Source organism: Oreochromis niloticus, linkage group LG7, assembly GCF_001858045.2.
Source record: "Oreochromis niloticus isolate F11D_XX linkage group LG7, O_niloticus_UMD_NMBU, whole genome shotgun sequence".
NCBI lineage: Eukaryota > Metazoa > Chordata > Actinopteri > Cichliformes > Cichlidae > Oreochromis > Oreochromis niloticus.
Genome location: NC_031972.2, coordinates 58,165,795 through 58,191,448, shown reverse-complemented (window position 1 = coordinate 58,191,448; position 25,654 = coordinate 58,165,795). Strand labels below are relative to the sequence as shown.

At 36.9% G+C, this 25,654-nt stretch overlaps 1 protein-coding gene and 1 long non-coding RNA gene across 4 annotated transcripts in view; one reads left to right on the top strand and one right to left on the bottom strand.

The window, feature by feature from the left end:
- Nucleotides 1–25,654, top strand: part of LOC100701892 (leucine-rich repeat-containing protein 4C) — a 158,221-nt gene that overhangs the window by 32,658 nt on the left and 99,909 nt on the right. The gene's annotated exons all lie outside the window — the stretch shown is intronic.
- Nucleotides 1,708–25,654, bottom strand: part of LOC102081014 (uncharacterized) — a 71,010-nt gene continuing 47,063 nt past the window's right edge. For 2 of the 3 annotated variants that reach the window (XR_003220911.1, XR_003220914.1), the window contains exons 2-3: nucleotides 10,890–10,924; nucleotides 1,708–4,118 (exon numbers count right to left, since the gene is read on the bottom strand). This is a non-coding gene — a long non-coding RNA (uncharacterized LOC102081014). Of the gene's footprint in view, nucleotides 4,119–9,770; nucleotides 9,862–10,889; nucleotides 10,925–25,654 lie in introns of all 3 variants that reach the window. The other variant, XR_269418.3, reaches the window with a different exon arrangement.

Genomic DNA, 25,654 nt, shown 5'->3' with positions numbered 1-25,654 from the left:
GAGGCCTGTTCCCTCATTATTCACGACAAATTAAGCAGATGAAATATCTGGAGTTGATTACAAGTGTTTTACTTTTTACTGGGACACTCAATGTGAGGAGATATCAGTCCCTAAGAGATGTCAATGCAAGTGATAGAGCTCATCATTATGCAGAAAAACCAAAATTAATCAGTTAACGACATGGTAAAAATTTACAGAGTGGAATACTGTACAGTGGAATATATCAGAACTCTTTCCTTGGTTAGGCTTTAGCCACACACATGCGTGCCGACCTGTGGTTAATGGAGGGGATCGACAGTCAATAGTGTACGGTTAGGGTTATATGTTAACACCACATACAAAGAGGTTTATGGTGTTGTTATCAGGTTGCCATGATTGCATGAAAGACATTGACTATCCTGTGAACACTTGCAAACTACTCGCCAAGCAGGGGGGAAACTGTAAAAGTGTGTGCAATGCTTTCAGAGTAAAACATTGTGCCTTTTGAAATGTGTTGGTTGTAGCGATAAAGCACACTGTTTACTGTCAAGGCAGACATTCTCCATTTGTGCTTTGTGAAACACTTTTGCAAGTTTCACTATAGTTTGAAGAGTAAAAGCATGGAGGACACTGACTTCTCTGCAAACACTAGTCAAACTGTGGGTGATTACAGCAATCTGCTTGTGACCAAAGCAGGGATATTTTTGATGTAGCATCCTCTGCATATGCAGCATATTTCACCTGGTGACAGCCAGTAACCTTCAGCAACCACTTGTTAACTGATTGTGGCATATCAGTGAGATCAGCGATGGGAGTGACTGACTAGTTTCTAAGCCTTTGTCACTGAGGTTTTAAGAGAAATTACTTCACAATATCTAGACAAGTCAAGAGCGCTGTCAAGGAGGGAAGCATATCGCTGTCAAGGTAAAATAAAAAGACGACTTCATGCATATAAATATAGATTTAGAGTAAAGTTCTACTCAAGAATTGGTGTGCCAGATTATATTTTGTCTGAAACAATGTGCCCAGTTCTGGAAAGCATCTTTACATTAAACAAACCAAGAGTAACTTGTAGCAGAATGATATCAAGAAAAAAGTTATGGAAAAGCATAGGAAAAGTTCCTTTAGATCATGTGCTATCAAACATGGTGGAGGGAGTGTTAGGGTTATGAATAACTGCCATTGGAACTGGGTCAATAGTGTTTATTGATTATGGTGATGTGGACAGCCGTTACGCTCTGTTCAGATTCAGCAAAATGCTGCAAAAGACCCAAAGCATACAACAAAACCAGCCAAAGAGTTTTTCAAGACAATCTCAATCCAACCAAGAATGCTTTTAACTTACAGAAGAGTTGTAAGGTAGAGGGACCCACAAACAATCATAGCATTTGGTGATGGCTGTGGGTTCCTGACTTGGCTTCTAGACTAGTATGAAAGATATATATTTCAAATTATTTTGTTTTTTTAAAATTTTGTCTAATTCACTTTGGGCCTCTAAAAAGGGTTCTGTGTGTAGAAATGCTGGTAGTCCTTAATGGTTAACACAATGCTTTTGTGAAATCCCCCAAAGATGAAGCACGTAAATAACATATTGACTGATTGATTTAAAACACACTGTGGTGTTTAGGGAAAATAACCACAAACTGCAATTGTCCAAAAACAAGTGTACCTTAGCTGTACATATTATAACATAATAATAATAATGATAATGATAATGATGATGATGATGATATAATACATATTATAACAGCTCTGTTTACTCCATCTCTCATTCTATGAAAGCTATGATGGGCCCCAGCCTCACCCTGAATTGGGTAGGTGGTTAAAAATGGATGGGTGGGTGGGTAATACAAAAACGCTAATCATCTGCTTGGGGGTGCTTTTTTGTTCAAAAAAAGTACTCATTGTACTGTATTGCAACGTAAATATATCTGTTCCTGCTGTTCTTCACAGTTATTCCCCAAAATTTATTCACATGTCAATCAAGCCATACACAAGTCAGATAAAAATAGTCCAAATACACTGAAATCCCAAAGTAGCTTGAAAGGAACTGTTATTTCTTGCTTTATAAGTTGGCATTTCCTTCTATTCATGTAACCTACATTTTACACTGAAATGCTAAAACTGTTTTGAATATAACCATATTATTTCAATTCACACTGAAGCACAATTCATGTGCTCGACTTATGCAAATATTAAAGTGAAATTGGACAAGTGATGGTGCAAGAGTAACCTTTTTAGCACTACATCAGGTGTGGTTTATCATTCCAGTAGTTGTTTTGTCCATGGGCAAACGCTACTTTCGTGTGCATGTCTGTATATGTATGCATATAAAACTTATTTATTTTTACTTGGGTTTGTGTTTTGTTGAGATTGCAAAGTCTGGAGTGGAAACTGCTGTGCCCAAATAGTTTTCAGCAGGTGGTGTTTGCACAGTGAATACACCATGTCTCTGAGTCCCAATCCCATTTAAATGCCTGGAAGCAAAAATCTACCCAAGTTCCCTCTTACATGCCTATCATTGTTGCATTCATTCCTGCAGTAGCCTGTCACTTGCATTTTGTGTTTTAAAGCTGTTAATTTATTCATCTTTTTTGCCAGGCACACTGCATTTAATTTGTGATGAAGGAACTGGAGCAGGAGACAAAATGTTCCCATATTATGGTTACATAAATCAGAAGTTTTTTTTTTTTTTTTTTGTACAATGTATGTACAAAGATAAGATGCCTCCTGGCTTTGGAGGCGTTAAAAGAAATTATAATAATACAACCTGAAAACAATTGACTACTGTAAATCGTGACTTCCTTAAATTACAAAAGTACTCAGTTCATTGTTCATATTCTCAGTTCCTTTTTTTGGTAATATACATACATATATATCTCTATCTGCCACGGCGGTTACAAAAATGTAGTTATTGTATGAAGCAACATGATTTCCACTATTTGTTTCTCTTAAATTTTACATCTGACTGATATGTGTGTATTTGTATGCCATGTCATATGTCAAATACTGAAACTATTGAATACCACTTGGCTTTTTTTAGTGTTATCAAATGTGTTTCTGTCCATCAGCTACAGCAATAGATACTATTAATCATAACTATGAACTTTTGTAAATGTATTTATTTGTCTTGTACAGAAATTATATCACACAACACAGGTTGAATAAAATTGGCTTTTCTGTTTCTGATATTGGCACTCAGTGTACTCAAAACACCACAGACACATATTTCCATGCACTATGGCACTGTTCCCCTGTTTTTGGCTTGAAATCACTCAAGCTTTCCTCCATCTTGGTCTGCAGAATCCCATTATCTCCTCATTTGTGCTTACCCAGTGACAAAACCTCAATTAGTCTTCCAACCAAACATGCTAAACCCACACTCACCACTTTAGCCATTGCCAAGAAAATAATACTTATCAATTGGAAAAATAAACAATCACTTAGCATTAACCGTTGTTTGAATCTCCTTGAGCATGGCCTCCAGTCTTGACAGAAAAGGATGACACACATTATTGAAATAGGGTCTCCTAACTCATTAGATAGAACTGTAGAATCCTGATTTTGCCTGTCATCAAATTTGACAATGTATATTCTTAATTGTCCTTTCTAAGCATGTGATTATTATCGATTGGGTTGCAATCTAAATTATCGTCACTGATATTATGGATAGAAATTAACATTCTATTTTGAATTGCAACTTCAGGATCTCGATCAGGATTTTTTTTTTTTGACCCTTAAGTGATCAGTGACTGATCACTTAAGGGTCCCAGCACAACTCAATAGGATCCTTTTTTTTTTTTTTTTTTTAAATCTGGGGGACCCTTATGTTCTGATGGGGGCTGTATGGTTGACCACCACTGTCTTGCCCATGGGGGTGCTTGGTCCGGTCTGCTCGAGTCTGGACTTTCTGGTTCTTTCTGGTGCCGTGGCTCCCCCTGGGGTTGGTTGATTTCCTGGTGGCCCTCTTGGGCTGGTCCTCAGTGCTACGCCTGTGTATTGAGGGAGGGCTAAGACTTTGAAAGGGGATGGTTGGGCCCACTTTGTTTAGCTTGCGTTGGTATGGTGAGTCAATCTCTTTGTGGGTGTTTTCTTCTGCCTCACCCTTGGGACTGGAGCTCACACAGAGACGAATCAGCCTGGGGAAGGAAAAAAAAATTGATTTATTTAATTTTTGTGGTTTTTCTGGTGACAGCAAGCATAACTGTTGGCGGCCTATTTTTTTTTTTAGAATTGTTTCAAGCATAATTTAATCAACTTATCAATCCCTCTTGTCATTGTGGTTAAAGTAGGACAAGCAGAAATTGTAACAGCTACACATAAACTGAAGTTCTTTTGCGGTTCCTTTGCTCAAGATTTTTCACATCAATGAATAAAGTGTGCCTTTTACACTGATTGAAGAAGGTGTCAGTGCAGTGTAGGTTTCCGTAGAGTTCCATCTAGAAATACTGACAGTAACTATATATTAAGCATATACTATATATAAAAATCTATATCTCTATGACACACACTTAAATATAATGACTATCAATATCAATATCACTCATAAATACATACATTTCTGAAACTACACACTGTTTCGATGACATACTGTTTATTATGCCATCCATATTTATCATACTACACCAACGTGTTTGGCACTTCTCTAGTTTTTCTTTTTGGCTGGAAAATGTGGAGAATCGACAGTAAGGATTAAATATATGTATATCATACAAGATCAACAGAAAGTCACAAATCCATTCTTATGATTTACTGTCTTTGACATTGCTTTTTTATTTTAAAGCAACATTAAAATTCAGCAACAGTGACATGCTTTCAACATTCAGTGCAGGAAAGGCCAATTTTCCCACACACATATTAACACTGTCTGTCACATCACTGCACATTTCAGGCCCATTTTCCACTTGATGCAGTATGCGCACAGTTGGTATGGGGGCACCAGGTTAGACCTCTCAGCTTTGTGTACTGAGGTGCACTAAAAAACTTTGACAAATGGCTTTTGATGGAAGCAGTGAGTGGCAGACTATATTTCCCCTCTGCTCTTTGGAGTAGCCAAGAAAGCATAGCATTAAGTGAGCTGTACATTGCTGCATGCTCATTGCTGTCTTGCCAAGACTGATGGTTGAAAGTTTGAATATGAATAACACAATAAATTTACAAAACGGTTGCAGGAATAATATTAAAGATCAGATAATTTTTTATTTTAGAGTTTTAGCCATGGGCAAATAGTGGCTTTTTAAATTTTTTAATCTTGCTTTCATATGGTGGAATACACTAGATATTCTTCCATAGGTTAGAAAGCCACAGTACACTCTACACTCAGTGGTGTCTTTTGGTGGTCAGCAAGGGTAAACCAACATGTGTAAAACTGTGCAGGGCAGTAAAAAAAAGCTTTGCCCTCAAGGCTGCAGTTCTGCTCAGGCCCATAGCTCCTAAACACCCATATGTTGCTTACACTTAGATAAAAATAGGAGCTTTCCTAAGATTAGAGACACATCTCACAGAAATGTCTTTTTCTAGAGAGCTAAATGTTTTTGGTTTTTTTTTTATTACATAAACCGAACCTGAACATTTTAACAAACTGAATAATGTTTGGAGATGTGCTTTATATGTGTACCAAAGAGTTGCTGTTTTGTTGATACTACAAGTGGATATTGTACTTTTTTAGTATAAGCTCAGTCTCATTCTTTTGGCCAAATATATAAATTCCTTAAAAATGCTGTAGTTGTTGGAGTTGATATGAGACAGGGTATTAAAAAGCACAGCTCCATGAATGTGTTCCCTTGCAGCAGCACTTCTATCTCATTTTCAACATCAAAAAGAGAGAAATGACGTGATAAGAAAGAGAACATTTTGGCTTCCCTTTCGAGAAGAGGTAGTCAGACACTTATGTTTGAGAATATATCTGACTGTGGTGGGAAAAATCAAATCGAAAATGTATTTTGTCCGTATAACAATGTGTTTTGGGTTTTTTTGTTTGTTTTTCATTTGTTATATCACTAATGACACCGTAAACCTGACCCTAGTCCTCAGAACTTTGCATTCAAGACCACAAAATGCCATATAAAAACTAGCAAATGATTATACACCACACACAAACACAGACACAAGATTCGCCTAAAGCAGCATCCTATTTATACACTTCATGATATGATATGTAAATTTAAAGGCCAAACATAGTTGTGTATATATAAATAAAGCCCTCACAGCCTTGGATAGAAACTGCAATCAGCCTAGGGACAAATCCACAAGGTGTATGATTTTTAAGACACCTCTCCCGATGTGGAGCATGCATACAATACTTACATATTTCGCAATTCTTACGAAGGAAAAGGATGAACAGTGGAGCAAATTATATTTGTGGATTACAGTTTGTATGTTTTATTTGTCTTTACAAATAAAATAAATTCTTATTGTATGATTTTACTGACAAAAATCAAAGCTACCCATAACACCCCCATGATAGACACTATAATAGCATATCAGTGTTCATGACAACTTTAATATTTTAGACAAGTGCATGTTTTTCTTCCTTGTCCATGATTTCCACTAAATAACTAAAATAACTTAATAACATGGAAGAACATAGTTGTAGAGCCCAGGTGTGCGGTACAACACTTTCACGCATTATGAAAGAAACAAATCAGCAAAGGATACAGTAATCATGCAAGGATGCATCATGGATTATAACACTTCTGACAAATGTCTTTTCTACTCCACATGCAATTTAGGAAATGAGACATCTTTCAGTATTGGACTTTTGAGCTGTTCTTTATCTTTTTTCTTTGTCTATTTTCATTATCACCTCCTATAACTTTTATATTTTACTTATTTACTTACCTTAAATTACAATTTAAGAGTTCAGCTGATGTTCTCCCTTCTAAGGGAGATGTCAGTGAGGTAAAGTTTTGATGCTTGATAAATAACATTTATTAATTTAATTTTCTCAGTGTCAGATATTTCACAAATACTCTCCAATAATCATCATTTTTTGTAGCAAGGTTTTTGTCTCTGTGTCTGTTAAGGTTAGATGTTGCCATTCAAGATTTTCTGCCCACCCATGCAAGCAAAACAATCTCCAAGGTTTCTGAGTCATGGTGCCTTTTGAGTTTTGGGTCAAATAGAAAAGGAAGCAACATGAGGACACTGATGTGTTACTTTGGATATATACCAGCAAGAAAACACCTACAAAGGGATGAGATGATATTTCCAAGTGGAACCAGTAACTCTCTCATTTAAATATTTACTATAGCACTAACATTCTGGTTTTTAATGTGTTTCTTTAAGTGGTAGAAGTGCTTTGCCTGCTTGTTGTAAATTAGGTATATTAACATAATTCACACAAAAAAGCATTTACATTCACTATCTAAATTTGTGTGCAGTACATCTGATTAAATTTAACTGCACAATTCAAGCAGACTCACATATTTTATGGTGTTATGCTCTTAAGGTTAAATGGAAATCAATGGCATGTAGTATTTGAATAATGCAGCTTATAACTCATGTCGGACTTGAAACAAATCTGGATGAAGATGTTACTTTTAAAAAATCTACAATATATAACACAACATGATCTGCACTACATTACAGAAGTATTTTTTGAATTGTGCATCAGTTCAGCCAAATTTACTTAAAACAATTTATCAATTTTTAAACTGAAACTTTAAACTGTTTCTACAATTTTTAAAATGTTAAAATCCATCTGTTTTATGGAGTTGTTCTGTGCATACATGTTCTGTATGTGGATTAGTTTCAGCATGATCCTGTTCTTTGAAGCAGCATTTTGATTGTTGTTGCAACAAGCAACAAACTCCATTAAATGATGAATGTAAATGTGTCACTTAACTACGACTGCACCATACGATCAGTGCATCATATAAGATTGTAATCAGAGCATTTCAAGTATTGTGCAAATCATTATGAACCTTTTGTACCATCACTGATTATTTTTAGAGATGTTATTTAAGTTGGGAGAAAAAAATAATTTCCTGCCACTGACCTCAAACAGTTTTGAATGAAGTGAACTACAACCAATCATCAAGATTGCTGCACCTTGCAAGAAGCTCAAAGGTACTTTCCCTCTATTACTCTGTAAGCTGTTAAAAGTTTTCTTTTCTCCTACATTTCTTGCTCCTGTTAAGTGAACTTTTAATTCATACAGGAGTAAGGAAATTGCTTTTCAAAAAGGCCAAATGTTTACTTCAGCTATGTTAGATGCATCCATACTATTCCAGGTAGGCAACACATTTATTATTTATAGCTGTTTTTTAGTATCACACCAAGTTTGTCCACTTTTCCATAGTAATTGAGTGTCTCTAACACACAAACACATGGATGAAAACAAACAAACACAAAAGAACAATACAATAATTAAATAATCAGGAATGGTGAAAACAGGCAAAATCACCTGTCTCAGGCAAAACTAGTATTCAATAAATAGTATTTCAAAATTAAATATACGTTTGGGTGGCATCTCATCACAAAACCAAAAACAGGAGAATACTCAGTGAAACTCTCGAGATCGCTACATGCGGTGCAATGTTATGATGTAGACATATTTCACTCTCCCAAGCTGTGTTTTCCTCTAAAAAAAATGCAGAGGATATTTTAGATTTCCTCTGCAATTATTTTAGATTTACTATGCAAGTGATGGAAATCCCATCACTTTACATAAAAGTGATGGGATTTCCATGAACAATTATTAAATAGGTCCTAAGGAAAAATCTGTGAACAACTGAGGCTGCAAACTCTGAACCGCAACTTTGCGAGGATATGCTGCATTAAAAACAAAAATGTATAAAAAGAAATAATTCTAGAATCTGCCATAGCCTGTTAGCTCATTTTAATTTAGCATCTTCAGGTAAACCACTGGGTAAATACAGGTATCACAGATATCATGTGCCAGTATTGATACTTATAACTTATGAAAGCAGCTTATGTAGAGAAGAGAGGTGTATCATGAGTTGTAAAGTTTGCACCATCAATATTCGTAATCTAGATACAATTTAATATCAATTAAATCTTTGTGAATTTTGTTTTCTACTGTTAGTGTGTTTCGTTGTGTTATTTAACGCAACCAATACACAGAGTTGTTCCCAAGCCAGCCACGAGATGAGATGTCTCTAGTATGCCCGGGGTCTGTCTGGCAATCTGTCTCCAGGTTGGACATGTCCAAAACACTTCACCTAAGAAGTGCCCTGAATGGAACAGATGCCTGAAGCACCCCAACTTGCTCCTTTCATTACAAAAGAGTACCGGTTCTACTCAGAGTCTTTCTTGAATGACTAAACTCCTCACCATATTTCAGGCTGAGCACAGACACTCTATAGAGAAGCTCATTTCAGCTACTTGTATCAGTATTCTCATTCTTTCAGTTGCTATCACTAATTTATGGCTGAAAGTAAAGTAGGATCACAGATCAACATCAGTGGCTTAACTTTAATGCTAATCTCTCCCTTCACCACAGCAGGTTGTGTCCACCCTCAAGTACCCCATTAGGGTGGCCTATGGGACTGCTCTGGCCTGGGCCTGAATTGGGCCTCGTGTCTTCAGGGTGGGGATCCTAGTGGATGGATTCCATGACATCTGGAAGGGCATCCAACATAAAACTCCAAAATCAAACATTTGGAGCTGACTGCTGTGGCAACCCTTTTTGACCACAGAGCGACCAAAAGTAGCCAGTTTTATAGTTGATGCCCCAAACTGTGTTTCACTGAAGTGAATCAGCTAGAACAGCCACTCTTTAAAGAAGTTCATAAAATTCCTTTTGTTTAATTTAGTAGATTCCTCACCTCCTCTGTCTCAGACAGAAATACTGATGTCATTATTGATCTCACTTCTCTAGTTCCTTCTTTTCCTTCCTCGTCTGTCTGCTTGGCTCTTCTGTAATTATATTCATGGTTACTGGAACATGTGTAACATATGAGCTGTTGAAGATGAGCCACTGCTCACTGCATATGATTGCCAATACATGTATCATCATAGCATCATCTGTCCCTTTCTCCATCCAATAACATATAACACTTATATAATTATTATACCTACAGATATGTAGACCCTCTAAGTCCAAAATGTTTTAAAACTATAACATAACTACACCAGTTTCACTAGCATAATGACCGCTTATTTTGCATTGCAATGCTAAATGCTAATATTAAATTTCTATCCCTGTTTTTCTAAATGTGTTTTTTTATGACTGCATAAATCAAAGTTCCAGCACTTGTGTTGTGTGTTTTAAGCCTGAAGTGTGTGCAGGATAGTGGTAATAAAGTGTCTTGACCAAAATGCAATCTGTACAGAAAAACTACCCTACATTCAGAGGAATAAATGCTTTGTGGGATTTCTTTTCACATTTTATTGCAAAGTGGGAACACATTCAAAAATTTAATTAAAATACTGATATTTAATTAGAAGTATCAAAGGACTTGGCAAAGTGAGCTTGCCTCCAAATGCTTTCACAGAAACAACTTCATAGTATTTCTTTAGAGGAAATGGTTCTTGCCAAAAGTGACATGCTAATAGCTGTTTTTTTTTTTTTTTTTAGATTCAGCAGTAAAACAAGTACATGTTTGCATTAAAAAAAACACACATTTAAATGACTTTTCACCAAAACTAAGTCTAACAACTCAGCCATCTCGCTCTCACCATGTCCTTCACACATCAGTTTGTATTTTCAAAAACATCCAACTTGTCCCTTGCATGTACAGTGGCCCTGAAGAGATTCGCACAGACAGACGGCACTCACTACCCCAGTAAGACTGCACAGCAATGACTTTTATTTACACTGACATCAGACTACGGGTATGTTTGCCAACCCCGCTCTGTGAATTCCGATAAGCTCATCTAAAAGCTAACCTAAAAACAGCACGATTAGACACACTTTTCTTTGATATGAATGAAGGGTTTCTCACCTGTTTTCTGCGTTTTCTTCTTTATCTGGCTCTGTCTTAGAAAAAGAAAAGAAAATTCAGAAAGAAGGAGGAGAGTGTAAATACATTCTGTGAAATATTAAACTACACAAACGCTTGCTGTGCCACATGTAATACCAGTTGACCATGAGAGACACTGAGTTGCATAGATTGCATTTTTCCAAAAACATTCCTGTTTGCAGTGAATATTATAGGAAACACAATATAAGGTTTATATTAACACACAGTTATTATGAGATAGTGTTAATTGAAGAATTTGTGCCTAAGAATACAATTATTTGTTTTATGAATTAGGCAGCTGCTATGATTTTTCTTGTTCCACACCTGTATTGGTAATGTTTATTTCATCAAAGGCTCATGCAGTTCAGATACACAGTAAGTGTTCAGAAAGGTGCATTAAGCAATGACCTTGTAAACTTTTTTATTTACCTGCATTCAATTTCAAAATAACAGGGAAAAAGATGGTTGTGAAAAATGAAGGTTTCACACGTGTCTGCAGTCTTGTGAAATTTGAGAAACTTTGGCCCAATCTGCTACAGCATTTAAATCACATAACGGCCTTGACTTTGACTTGGCCGTTGCAACACTACTTTTCTTTTTCAGTCATTCTGCTGTACTTTGGATCATTGTAACATTGCATGAGCCGATTTCGTGAGTTAATATTCTGTTACTACAAGCCTGTTTCTGCTAATGTGTTGTGACACAGCACTGGATTTACACAGCACCCTCTGATTTTAAAAAAAAGGGAATCAAAAAAACATAAAAATTGAAAATGAAAAAAATGAAGGTTTTCTGTTAATAGCAGTGTGAACTCTATTTTTAAATTAAATCTTATAAGGTAAAGAGACTTACATCTTTCAGTTTTGCAAGACTGTGCCCCAAAAATATAAATACAAGATGTAGAAATGGCAGTTTTGCCAGCTGTGGTCATTGTCACTAATGAGTAATAATGATTGTTTTGAATTTTGGAAACTATTAAATGTCTAGAATTGGGGAGGGATTCAGACAGTGCACACTTTTTATTATTATCATTATTATTATTGTTTTTACTTTTTCATTTAAAATTTTCCATATTCCATAAACAAGACAATGTTTGATGATACAGCTTAAGAAAGTATTTGCTGTTGAGATGCTGTCAGCCCACTTATATATCAAAAACAATGGCACCATTTTCTTACTTGAAAAATGCAGTACATGACAAAGTGTCTGGGTTATGCTAAAAAAATAGATAAACACATCACAGTGTTTTCCTCCAGTACAGTGCTGAGGCAAATTCAATTACAGGCTGGCTTATCCACTGGAGCTGAGGGTGGCTCTTACCCATGTGTCTGCAGGTGAAGTCTAGGGAGAGTTGAGCTCATTTTGTAGGTACCCTCAGGAGGACAGGTACTGAAAACCTACCCCACACTGCCTATTAAAAGGCCCAAAACTTTGAAATAAACCTCTTGAAAATATGTGGGGGGTTTTCAAGATACAAAAATATAAAAGGACTGTGAAAATAATCAGTACAGGGAGTGCAGAATTATTAGGCAAGTTGTATTTTTGGGGAATAATTTTATTATTGAACAACAACCATGTTCTCAATGAACCCAAAAAACTCATTAATATCAAAGCTGAATGTTTTTGGAAGTAGTTTTTAGTTTGTTTTTAGTTTGAACTATTTTAGGGGGATATCTGTGTGTGCAGGTGACTATTACTGTGCATAATTATTAGGCAACTTAACAAAAAACAAATATATACCCATTTCAATTATTTATTTTTACCAGTGAAACCAATATAACATCTCCACATTCACAAATATACATTTCTGACATTCAAAAACAAAACAAAAACAAATCAGCGACCAATATAGCCACCTTTCTTTGCAAGGACACTCAAAAGCCTGCCATCCATGGATTCTGTCAGTGTTTTGATCTGTTCACCATCAACATTGCGTGCAGCAGCAACCACAGCCTCCCAGACACTGTTCAGAGAGGTGTACTGTTTTCCCTCCTTGTAAATCTCACATTTGATGATGGACCACAGGTTCTCAATGGGGTTCAGATCAGGTGAACAAGGAGGCCATGTCATTAGTTTTTCTTCTTTTATACCCTTTCTTGCCAGCCACGCTGTGGAGTACTTGGACGTGTGTGATGGAGCATTGTCCTGCATGAAAATCATGTTTTTCTTGAAGGATGCAGACTTCTTCCTGTACCACTGCTTGAAGAAGGTGTCTTCCAGAAACTGGCAGTAGGACTGGGAGTTGAGCTTGACTCCATCCTCAACCCGAAAAGGCTCCACAAGCTCATCTTTGACGATACCAGCCCAAACCAGTACTCCACCTCCACCTTGCTGGCGTCTGAGTCGGACTGGAGCTCTCTGCCCTTTACCAATCCAGCCACGGGCCCATCCATCTGGCCCATCAAGACTCACTCTCATTTCATCAGTCCATAAAACCTTAGAAAAATCAGTCTTGAGATATTTCTTGGCCCAGTCTTGACGTTTCAGCTTGTGTGTCTTGTTCAGTGGTGGTCGTCTTTCAGCCTTTCTTACCTTGGCCATGTCTCTGAGTATTGCACACCTTGTGCTTTTGGGCACTCCAGTGATGTTGCAGCTCTGAAATATGGCCAAACTGGTGGCAAGTGGCATCTTGGCAGCTGCACGCTTGACTTTTCTCAGTTCATGGGCAGTTATTTTGTTCCTTGGTTTTTCCACACGCTTCTTGCGACCCTGTTGACTATTTTGAGTGAAACGCTTGATTGTTCGATGATCACGCTTCAGAAGCTTTGCAACTTTAAGACTGCTGCATCCCTCTGCAAGATATCTCACTATTTTTGACTTTTCTGAGCCTGTCAAGTCCTTCTTTTGACCCATTTTGCCAAAGGAAAGGAAGTTGCCTAATAATTATGCACACCTGATATAGGGTGTTGATGTCATTAGACCACACCCCTTCTCATTATAGAGATGCACATCACCTAATATGCTTAATTGGTAGTAGGCTTTCGAGCCTATACAGCTTGGAGTAAGACAACATGCATGAAGAGGATGATGTGGACAAAATACTCATTTGCCTAATAATTCTGCACTCCCTGTATGTTATTATTATCTGTTCGGAGCTTTATATACAACAAGTATACAGATCATGAAGAATACTACTTAAGGGGTTTAAACCAATAGCAGTTTGAGCTTTAGCACCAAATATATCCAAACATCCCAGCCCCATTCAGTTAGATTCCCAACGTAAACTGCAATCACATTGTAATGAAAAGGCGCAGACTGGTGAGAAGACTAGAGAAACAACCTAAGGAGTGTGAAAGTACAAGGTCAGGAATAGCATTAGGATAAGGATTTGTGTTGGTATGCAGGACTGTAACATAAGGTTTATATTGTTAGCTGATAATGTGAATACATTTCAGTTTACTGATCTCCTCAGTTTTTATATCCCTGGGAGAGCGCTTAGATCAGCAGGCCAAATGCTCCTGGTGCAACCGAGATCTCGGCTCAAGACCAGAGGTGGCCGCGCATTCGCCGCTGTCGCACCCTACCTCTGGAATAACCTCCCCCTAGCTATTCGGGCGTCTGATTCAATTCAATCTTTTAAATCTCGATTAAAAACTTATCTGTTTAGCCTTGCCTTCCCCAGCTCTTAGAGCCCACATCCTTAGTCTATTGGAACTTATTTTTATTACTTGTTAACGATTATAATGTTTTAACCTTCAGCCTTTCGGGTTGTGTCTACTATGCCTGGTGTATTATTGGTTAGTTATGTCACCTGCCTGTTAGTATATTTTATGTGTATTTTGTATTTTATGCTTTATATTTGTATTATTATTGCTCTTAACTCATTCTGTGAAGCACTTTGGCATGCCTGTGGTTTTTAAATGTGCTATATAAATAAAATTGTATTGTATTGTATTGTATAAAGGCCCCTAATGCAAAGGTAATGTAATATGTAGTGTAGCAAAGTTCTTTCTTTTTGAGTAATTAAGTAACATACTGTATTGCTTTCAAGTTAAGTAACAAGTAATCTGTATTGATCTACATATGTAGTAAACAGTTATCTATATACACCAATTCCATTGTTTCATATTTATGAATATATTATTAATGTTCAGGGAGGTTGTTGTGGTCTGTTCTTAGATCTACTAGTCATTGACCATTGTTGTTAAGGGCTGTGTCCTTCACCTATATGCTCTTCCCGTAATGTTCTGTCTCCAGCCTTGGTGGTGCTGTTCTCATATTGTTCCCCTGCCACTGAGAGTACACCTTGGCTGTTCTGTGGAGAACGGTTGGTTTATTCTCCTGCCTTCTATCTCTCTGGTATACCTCTTCAAGCGGCTGGCCAAGGCTGTGAGTCTTTGCTTGGCAGTTTCCAAGGCCTCAGGTATGCACGGCCTGTTGTACTTCTTAGGCACCTTCTTCATCACACCTTTCTGCAGCTCCGATAGTTGGCTTACCTCCCACCGTGCTACCATGATCGTGGCCTCTGTTCAACTTGTAGCCAAGCTTCTCACTGATCACTGCTACTGTACTGTAGATCAGCTAGTTAAACTTGGTAATGGTTGTGGAAGATTGTATCCATAGTGGTGCATTCACATCATCTATATCTTCTGAGGGTACTTCATCACCCCCACCCGAGATTGGGTACCAAGCCCCAAGTGCGATGGAAGAAGGATTGCTGAGTGCGAGTGGAACTGACCTGACTAATAGGATCATGGCAAAGCTTGAAACCTGGATCCTTCGTAGCCGGTTACCAAGGCTATGTGAAGATATCTCCTCGACCTGTCGTTCTAACTCCCCCTAGCCGTAGCATTTGTGTTGTACCTCTCAATCTCTAGCCGTAAGAGCAGTTCCTTCTTCCAAATGTTGGAACACTGAGCTGCTAGTTGTTTCGCTGTCAATGCAGATGCTGGGTATCAAAGATTCCATAGGTCCCTCATCCTATTCATGTAACGCCATCCACTGGGGTTACTTTTTTTTATATTTTTGCTTGTTTTACGTTATTGTATTTTTGCACAACTCTGTTGCTTGAGAAGCTCGCACACAAGAATTTCACTCGCATGTACTGTACCAGTGTACCTGCACATGTGACGTGACAATAAAAGTGATTTGATTTGATTTACTTGTGTAGTAGCATTCCAACAGTGGCCTATTTTCATCTCTTGCCCACCGATGCCGTCTTGTTCCAGTAGGCCACTCATCAGGGTGTCTTGGTTCCTCAACACCTTGTTATGGCTTCATATTTGTGTCTCTCACTCAAAGTCAGTCACTGAACTTTATCCTTACAAGTTCTATTCAAATTATAATAAGGAAAAGCAACTCCTTAAAGTAGAGTATTGCATTGGTTGGTGTTATGTAAAACTGTTCTGTTTGTAGGAGATAACACACATAGCATTGTTGTTTGTGGTATTAAATGTGAGACATCACGCTCCATGTATTGTTCAAGCAGTAATGCACATTTTAATGATGTGTGCATTTGTCTTACAAACCATTATTTGGCTTTTTATATTTTATGTGGGTCACGGGGTGCCAAAAACACAAACTGACACCATGAAAACATGCTCTACTTTTTTCTTTCTCCAGTATTTCCCTCTTTATTAGCAAAGAGGTCTACCTAAATAAAGTATCCTCATTTTTGTTTTAGGAGTAGTAGTTATTTTTTTTGTGAAACCTGCTACTGTATCTTCTTAACCTAGTGTAGAGACTGTGACACATGAACCTAATACAGGTGCACAGGGGTGACTTTGACAGAGATATCTCAGAGGTTAGGTAGGAATTGAGGCTACAGAGAATGAGATGCCAGCTGCAGATTTACACGCCTCCACTGCCTCACTGCACATCATTAAAGCCAGAGGCTGCTTGCAGTGGCTCCATCTCTGTCCCAGCCCACACAGGCTACATCAGGGCCCCACACACTGATTTATCTCAGCTGTCTTTCTGAACGGCTTTTCCCGCCAAGAGAGAGATGGGGGCTGACGAGATTTACGCTTGTATATGAGATGAAATTCATTTTGGGAAGAGCACATGCTTCCTCTGACAAAAAAGAACCTTTTTGTTTCCTTTCTCTCTCCCACCACGTCTGTGACACACACCACCAGCATTTCCACAGCGAGAATCAGTGATGGATGATCACGTGCAGAATGCCTCTAGAAATTGTGCACTAAAAATATGCAATTTAAATCACAGTTAACTTACTCTATTCTTTATTTTTTAAATGATTACTTTTGGCTTTTGATCTTTCCTTATATTGCTTTTTCTACTTTTGGTAATTTTACTCAGCTGTACTATAAATTAGTTGAAATGGTCATTTGTTTTAATTGCACACTAAGTAATCAAAGTTTTACAAAAAAAAGTGAAACCTTTTAATAATCTCTCAGTAGTGGCCACAATATTCTATGTGGAGTAGTATATTGGATTTGACTACATAGCTGCCTCATCTCTAGTGCCAAATATACAATATACATGGGAATCCATCTCAACATCTACTATATTAATATGATAATTTGGAGAAAATTCAATGCCTGAAGGGAGGAATGGTGCATTAGTGTGCCCAGTAGTAAATGAAACACCTTCTTCTTCTTCTTCGACAAACTAGGTAGCATATATTTCACACACATTTCAATTTTTCTTTTTTTTTCCTTTGAGTATACATGTGCTTAAACAAATTTAATTGAGTTTCCCTCTGTGAACGAACTCTATATGCATATATATATATATATATATATGCAACTTATCTATTTGATGTAGTTTGACATGTTTATAGGTGTTGAATTCTAAACTGCATCTACTTTTTTGTTTTAGATAAAAAGGTTCTCTAAAGGTTTAAACTGCAGTTGTATCATCACTAAACTTTACTGAGATCAAATCTGCATTAAAGACGCAGGAAGTAGTGAGATAGATGAACTAGTCCTCCATGTCATACAGAACTAGTTAGCAGTAACTACGTCTTATGGCACATTTCAAACAGTCTTAGAGGTCCTACATATATTATCTACATGTCTGAAGTAATGCTCAAGATTTTTTCTTGATGTTTAATGATGTTTTGATGTTTAAAGATTTCTTGCTCTGGGAAAGTTAAATGGCTCTAAAACAAGTAGCAAATCTTTTTTTTCAAACTTCAATTATGATAAAATCAGGCTGTAATCTGTTCAAATATATGTTAAACACATCACAAATTTCCTTCCTTAAGTATTTAAAAACCTTTAAGTGGAATCTAGCTCAAGTCGTTAGACTGAGGGATGGAATTACCATATACAGAATAAATTATTCAGAAGAATTATTTAATATGACATTTATAAAATTAAGTAACCTCATCTTTAGAAGGAAATTTTTCATATGTTGATTCATTTGATGGGATTTCTCTCCAAGTCTGGTAGGTTTCATAGGTAAACCAAAAGCTTTTTTATCTTGAATGTACATACAACTTCTTTTAATATTGTGATAGGCAGTAGCATCTCCAAACACATCATTTGACCTTAGTATAATGTCAAATGATAGGGATAGTTACCAATATGGCTGCACACAAGTTAAGGTTTTGAGGACAATTCTGGATGAATAACTCTTCAACAAGTTAAAAGACAGATAGTTGATGTTAACAAAGAAGAAATCATGTGTCTGCTCCGCAAGTCAAAACAACTAACTTCTTCAGCTGCCTGAAAATACACTAAAAAGTGTAGCTTAATTAATTCATGGAGTCCAAGAAAAACAATGCAATGTTTGCAAGCCTGTACAGAGCATCAGTGTGTCAATCAAGCTCACAAAGATGCATTGAAATCATCAATGCAATCGCATGTGGCATTTGGCCAAAGATGTAGGCAGACACGGTTGGAAAGAAATGTTTCAAGTACTTTTTTTCTAAAGTTTCCAAAATACCACTATACAAAACATAGCAAGTGGAAAAAAGATGCATCTCACAATTGTCAAGTACTTTGCTATACCTGAGGTGAGTTTGATTCACCTCAGGTACAATAAGTAGAGTGAAAAACTGAACATTATGTGTCTGTAAAGGTTCATTTATAGGCTAATTAACTTAATGATCTTTAATGATAATGATAATTTAATTTTTTATTAGGTTTTGATATTTTTTTTCTTAAGAAACGCACTGAATTTAGATAAATGAGGATTTTGATGCAGAGCTTTGTACAGTGAAGGTATGAAAGCAATGTTATGTTTAAATGGCAGAGGATTAAATATATTTATTTCAATAAATTCAATAATTGTAACAAATAATCATAATTATCATTATGAATAAAATTTCATAGCCCTAGCAACCAATATAACTGTTTAGGCTGGAGGATGCCATTCTAGATTCAGTAACTTGATAACACTGATAACTTGATAACTTCATGTTATTATGTTAAAGTAAATATTTGTGATTACCTTGTGAAAAAAAACAGGATTGCATCAGAATGCTTGCTCCTTCTCTGTCTGTCTTTGGCTAAGCACAGTGGGAAAAATTAGACTGAAGTCTGAGCAACTGTCAGTTTAATTTACATACTACTATGTATAAGTTTCATAAGCATATAGAATTATGATGACTTATCAGGCCGTCAGGTACCAACAGATGCAGATTTTGTATCCTGAACACAGACATGAGCACTTCCTATCTTGTACTTGTTCAGCAAGGGTAACCACAACACTGCTGTTTCTACATTAATTACTCTCTGAGTCTTGATAGAGCTGACAAATTACTTTTTCCCCCTTACTGCCAGAGACTTTCTGCATTCATGGGGGATAATACTACTCTCAGGGAAGTGTCCTGTGCAGTGTCTCTACCCAAACACTTTTTTTCACCCTTCAATTTTCACTTTATCAGCTGAAAATACAATTTGAGGCTTAGTGGCTTGATTGTAAATTGAAATTCATTGAAGCATTTACATGACATTTAGCAATGGTTGCATAATGCAGGAATAATAAAACATGTGTCAAATTGAAAGGATTCCCTTTCTGCTTTGTGCTGTCTCATCATTAAGCCTACACACACAGTAATAAAAAATGTTTGTACATATTGTATGTGTTTGTGTATGTGTGAGACTGTGTTATTGAGCGCAATTATATATGCATGGGTGGGGATCTGCTTGGGAAAATATTAGTGCTACTGTGATGCAATGTATGCTTCACAGTAACACTAATGCATACATGGAATTGTTAATATAGACATCAAGGAAAATTCAAGTTAGGCATCAATCACACAATCCTAGAAACTGCCTGGTAACCTCCGGTCACTAAGGGAAAATGTCTGTTGCTGGTTGTTGCTGGTTGTTGCTAGTTGAAAAGAAAATGTAGCAAGAAAAAAGCCTTCTTGTGTTTGCTTTGGGCTCCAGCAGATTGCTGTGGTTGTCTTTATTTTGTATGGAAGATGCTGACTTGTCTGCAAACACTAGCCAAATGCTCACCAATTGGTAATGAAAGTTGAAAAATTGTGACTAAATCTGGAAACATTTACTTTCATATTAAAAGTTGTGCCTTGCTGGATTCCGGAAACATGTTTCCAAAGCCCCAGCTTTTACTTGAGATCTATGGTTCCTTGAAAGGAAGGGGGGAGGAGGAGGGAGGGGGAGTCTTTAGTCCTGCATGTCTGGGGATTTAGCAGTCGATTTCACGGCGATTTCCAGCAACCACTCGCCAGCCGTTTGGGGAATTTACATTTTACCATAGCAAGTAGTTTTCACCAACAAGTCCCTAGGCCTGTGTGACTAGAGCCTTAGCGTTTTATACAGCAGGATTCACCATTATAAGTACTATTGCAAGGACACTTGTATTTGGTTGTTCCTATAAAGACTGGACATCCTTAATAATGACAGCAAAGTAATACCTGAAACAAAGGGCTACTCTTACAAGCCAGGTATCTTAATAACTTTAATTGTTTTGCTGATAGTTTCCTGGCAGACCGACTGTTATTTAAATGATCAACATGCAGTCCATTGCATTTCAGTTGTGTGTAACCTTTAAAAATGTGTCATGATGAGTTGATCCTCCTTTTGTACAGTGAATTTTGTATAGTATGTTTAGGGGCTGTGTACTGTTACTAGAGCTCATATATGTTCAATCCACAAACTGTACAGCACCCAGGAACCATATTTGAACAGTTTTACATTACACATGTACACATTTTTTAGGGCTTTTTAAGGGGACTTTGCATTTTCCAAAGCCTGCTTTTTTTGAAAGTGTGAAATTTTAAAATAATACTAACCATTGCACCTATTTCCAGTGAAACTTGGCTACTGATTATCACTTGTTTAGGGAATACCTCCATGCATCATTCATTAGGGTAATTTCACTTTCCCTTTAAATAGTTTTTCGGAGAATACTGATAACTGAGTATTTTTTCCTCAGGAATTGTGAATTTCTCTGTTGCAATGCTTAACCTACAAGGTAAAGCAAACCAGTATTTTGTATAATTGAAAGACTAACCTTGGTATAGGTAAGCTAACATACATGCACAGAAACTTTGTTCTGCAGTTTGTATACGTCATTATGCATCAGTATAAGGAAAAAAAGAGATTGGGGTGAAAAACGGAGTAGAGCAATCCAAGCCAAACATAAAGGGCTCTCGAAGCAGCTACAGAAAAAGCAGGTGTTTGTGCTCTAATCGGGCTGGAGACATGCCATATCAGCCACAGTCTTTGAAATATGAGATAGCATTGCATGATAAAGAACATTTGGTGTTGAAATAGACTGATAGATGCACACTGTGTGAAGCAAAGGAAGAGCCTTCAAATTTGCATGTCACATCCTGGAGATTAGATTTAAGGCCTTCAACCATCTGTGATAATTCAGGGCTGAAGATGCTGAAGATGTTATCTGTGGAATTGTATGCTGTGAGTAGATTGCTTTATGAATTATTTGTATACTTGAATTATACATAACAGCATGTCTCTTTGATAAGTTTCAAGTGCCAGATTTTCCCCTTTTTTCTGAATTTTATAAATGTTACAATAAAACAATTTTGTTAGGGGTAAAAAAAAAAACAGGTTACTACTCACGTTATATGAAACCAGATTTGAATTTAAGGTCAGAAATATACAAAACAAAATGCCCATCCAGACCAAAAAATGGTCTGGATGGGCTAGATTTACCAGTTAGATGTGATACTTGCACTTTGTTGATGACATGCACATTTTAAGCATCTTATAAAATAGAATGTCAGGAAGCATGCTGCTGATTTGAACCGAGGAGAGTTCTGTAACTCCATTTAGCTCAGTTCTGTAGCTGTCATTCTACATCTGTTAAACTCTTTTACCCAGTGTGTTCTTTCCCTCTCTCTGTGTGTATTCTGAATGAAAGCACACTGAGTACATTAAGCACTTAAATGCCTGAATGTGGGTAAATCTGGGAAAATAAAAATGAGTTATGAGCTTTATTACAATCTTGTGCAATCTCAAACACCTTTCTCTCTTATTTTCCAATTCTAATTACAGTTGTTCTATATGTATATGTATGCATGTGTGTGTGTGTGTGTGTGTGTGTGTGTGTGTGTGTGTGTCTGGTTTAGATGTTGTATGAATACATGGTGAAAACGTGCCTTCTAGTCTAAATAATCTAAACTATTTTGAGTGGTCAGTGACGGTAGAAAAAGGCTTTATAAATGTGGGTATGTATGGGACTGGGTTCTCTGCTTAGGTTCATGCCCATTTCTGTATCTATCAAGGCACAAAAATCTACAAATAACGCCTCATTGTGTGCAACTTATGCATGCATGAGAGCATCCAGGTGTTTGGTGTATGCATGTGTGTGAGTGTAAGCTCTTTTCATTGCAGCTGGCTCACTGCTGTATGCTCCTCTACACTGAGGCACTCGGACAGACCCCTTCAGCATTAATTACTGCAGCCATTAATCAGACCAGCACAGATAGCTGTGTAATCCCTCTATAATGCAGTTTTCTGGAGGGGGCCACCAGTGTTAATTGGATTTGATTGGATGCTAGTATGATGCTGCACACAGAACATCTTAAGGTAATAATTAGAAGATAGATCAATTGGTCCTTTGTGACACTGATCCTGTAGTCGAGGCTGCACTGCAGTTCCAAGGTCTGTTTAAATCAAGAGCGTAATTTTGGCCTGAAGTCCTAGGCTGAATTAGCTAAGATGCTTATAACCTAGAATAAAATGTAGTAAATTATTGTACAGAAATGTATTTGCATCTGTACACAAATACATTACGGAAGGGTAACATGTAATTAGTGGTATTACGTAAACTATGTTTTTTTGGCATTGGTTTTGAGGATGACATTAATGACTTTAGCTTATTATTTAACCGAGTTAGAAACTTTGTGTTTAAAGTACACGGGAAATATACATGACAGCGCATCTGTTTCATTATAGTACATTTATTAAAGAATTATTAATGTGTGTTTTCTGTTGTTCCTCAAGGTCCTATTCTGTCCTTTTACAGAGCTGAATTTGGGGCATACGTGAGAAGCATTCCACCCACCCATAGTATTTTACCAGTGTCTGTGTGATTTTAGTCAGTCCTACCTCAATATATTCAGCTTCCTACACTCATGTTGTACTCTGTATATGCAGAGCATATTATTCTAATGGAGAAAAAATAGATATAATTTTGTGAAACATTAGATTTATCCATAATAAAAGACATGATTTAATGCTTGGCTACTGTAATATATTACTTTACTTATCTTTTCTCCACCATGTCTGCTTTCTGTACCAGTTTTGAAATTACACATCAATCATTTGTAAACGCCTCAGGTGTCATTTTTACATGACGTGTTAAAAATAAACTCACTCTAAATGCAAAAGAACAGCTCATGAACATTTTCAGTGCTCACCTACACAAAGGTTTTAGCTCTTGTTTTGTGAAATTAAGATTCTTCAGTCTTAATTTCTCAGACACAAATGCCACATGTTACTTTTGTGTCTCGTGCCACATTTCTGTATGTTGAGTTTGGCATTTCTCGGGGCAGTCTTGATTTGGTTGCTTCACTGGTTCTCTTGGCTATTGAGTAAGAACACATATCCTCACTGCACATCTCTCTCAGTCTTTTGGCAGGAAAAGCAAACCAAATAAATGGTTTAATTTATTTCAAGAAGATACTGCCTCAAAACAGCCATTTTTTCTTTTCTTTTTTATTAAGCCTGCATTGCATAAGATCAGTTCAGTGAGTTGCACTCAGCAAATTAGACAATGTAGAAACTGGGTAATGGTTACTTTACCTTAGTTTAAGACATTGCAGAAAAAAAGTGCAAGAAAAAAAATAGATGTGGCTATCTGGAGTTTGGTTGGATTTGTATCGAGGCCTGCATACTCTAGTGCACATGTTGCAGACTCTCTTAATAGTATTTGTGTGCAGGGTCCTAAGTTCATCACATCTTTTGCATTTTTTAGGCTAATCCTTATTAAATTGATATTTATTGCAGCTTAACCATACTTGCACTGTGAACTGTAATGTTGTATAACCTGCTTTTTGTCACCCTTCTGTTGCAACAATGTTTTCAGTCATTCACTCTGAGATGTAGTTATGTCTTCACCCACTTTAAGTGTCTGGCCTTGTTTCCACTAGAAGTACTATAGTTTATAGATTGCTATTCATTCTCTGACATCACTATTAGATACCCTTCTTATTACAGTAATCTTGATTATAGGAGTCCCAGTGAACAAAGCTTGTGTTAATCTTCTGATGAGGTTATCACTCTTGTTCTGATTGTGCTTCAGGTTTCTGGAAATTGATCCAGTTTCCAGAAAGAGGTTTAGCATCCTGTGCCATACACTACTCCCATAAAAGCCTTCAGTGTAATCATGTCGACACTGAGAAAGCCTCTCTTTGTTTAGACAAACAACATCTGATACTTTAAGTTCTGATACCATGTCTGCCACACTATCACAATGCTACAAAAGCAATGTTGTAAAGGAAGAGCCAATGTTTTTGGCTTTCTTTACATTCTGTTTATGATCATTCTTTTAATATTAGACACTGACCATAGAGGTTGATTTGGAAACCAATATCTTCACATTGTCTGAGCCATCACTGTCAAACATATTTCCACTATTAATACTTAAAAACTACTTAATACTTAAAGTTGTTTACTTGAAGTACCTGGATGATTTAAGTATAGGGCATCTATTCATTGGAAAGTTGGAGGTTTGATCCCTGGCCGCTGTTTCTCTCCATGCCCATGCTTTTCTATTCATTTTAGGCTTTTAAAACTTCTTACAAAGTCTGATCTGGTCCTCTTTGTTCCTGGGTATAACCAGTGATTTGCACTTTGTTATAAACCCCCTGTGTTTACATTCCTTAAGGTGTCTATTAATCTTTCAGGCCTTTCACTGTTGCTCAGGTGGACAGTGCCTCTTTTTAAAAAATCAATCCATTCATCTAATTTCTTCCACTTATCCAAAATGAACCACATATTTTGCTTTGCCCACACCTCAATGTTTGTGCGGTCTGATAGATTTTTGTTTTTCAAACTAATCATGGCCTCCTTTATTTGTGTCAGTATCCATCTGGACCTTGTATTAAAAGTTCCACTGAACAGATATCAACTGCAAGTTTAAATCAGCTCCTGATTTTTAACTGCCAAATTGGCCACGAAATAATGAGCAAACAGGCCTGTCTTGGCCATAAAACCACTTCTCATTCAGGTGACCAATTGCTTTTGAGCCTCTGACAATGGGGATTATGTATAAAGTGGCTGCAATATGTAAACAGTTAATGCTTTTGCAGATAGATACATAAGGTGGTTTAGGTATTAGATTAGTATGCTTAGGGACAAGTCATAGGTACATTTAGGTCATATTTGAAAGGGCCAATA